This window comes from Lepisma saccharinum, unplaced genomic scaffold, assembly GCF_977018435.1.
Source record: "Lepisma saccharinum unplaced genomic scaffold, izLepSacc3.1 HAP1_SCAFFOLD_435, whole genome shotgun sequence".
Classification (NCBI taxonomy): domain Eukaryota; kingdom Metazoa; phylum Arthropoda; class Insecta; order Zygentoma; family Lepismatidae; genus Lepisma; species Lepisma saccharinum.
The window spans coordinates 79,508-80,830 of record NW_028143134.1 but is presented as its reverse complement, the minus strand read 5'-3'; positions in this window follow the sequence as shown (position 1 = coordinate 80,830).

Genomic DNA, 1,323 nt, shown 5'->3' with positions numbered 1-1,323 from the left:
CGTCGCTGTGGAATGTGGAAAGCAACGTCACTCGGTTGGCGCATGCCCCCTCTTCTTATTATAAACGCAATCCACTAACTAGTTGCACCACAGGAGGAAATAGTGGAAAATTCCGATCAATCTTCTCAGAATCAATAATACTCTATACCATTAAGACAAGTAAGCCTTGACGTTGAAAGCAAATATATAACTCGATATTTAAGATCTCTAACATGAGACTTCACGTATCTCTGGTAGCACTGTCGTACGCTGAGGGGAGCTGACGGGGCTACAGGCCCTCCAGAAATTTTGAGAGAATCAACATTTTCAATTCAAAGCAGTAAGGAACACGGTGGTAAATACAAACCCCTCTTAAAATGACCCCTGATTTCCATTTTTGTATTTCAACTACTATTAAAACGAAGATTACAATGGTAATTACTAGGGGCCGGATAATCATGTACTAAAAACAGCAAAATATGTTCTGAAACCTTTCCAATAGTACGAAACATGTAACATCAAAAAAATTGTATTGCCAACAGCTCCGTTCTATTTTTCGAAACAACTTGCCCGAGTCAGACAACCCAACAGAATTGCTGTTGGTATTACGATGTTGGAACGATTACAAATCTCTCCCCCCGATGACTTTCATATTTTAACCCAAAGATTTTCATTAAATTTTAAAATGTAAACTTGTTCATGATACAAGCGTCTTGCCGTGCTACCATGAATGCGATATGACAACACGTTCAATAAAATTCCCTCATGCTAAATGCCGCCTTGTACAATGCTCGTATCCTACTCTAAACTGTAGGTCCAATCCCGATTAACCTATCTGTGCATAAAGTAGACCTGAAACAACAATTCAAACAAACAACCATGCTAAATACAATTAAATTTTCGCCTTTCCCTTTCGAAATTAGCCATTTTTGGTAACTGATTACAGAAAAATAAGAATTACTCATTTTGAACTTCTTCAGTCTTATGAAAAAAAGATGCAAAGATAGAAAATGAAAAGAGAGAGGAAAAAATATAAATATTTCCCCGATTTCATTCTGTAGTTCTCTTAAAATGCTACCATTTCTCAGGAAGATATTTTTTTAATCCAACCCCCCCCCCCCCAATTAACCATGGTGGGATTTGATTAATTAGGAGTTTTAGCATGGGATGAAAGATTACTTTTGGGGAAGTCTGAATTGAACATCATGCAAGCAGTGGGGATGATGGGCTCCAAAACCGCGGGAACAAGGTCCCAAACCTAAGGGGGGGGGGGGAGGAGAGTTTTACTTCCCCTTGGTAGCTAAGGTTTAGCATAGTACGGGGGCAAAAGTGGCAGAAAGGGAG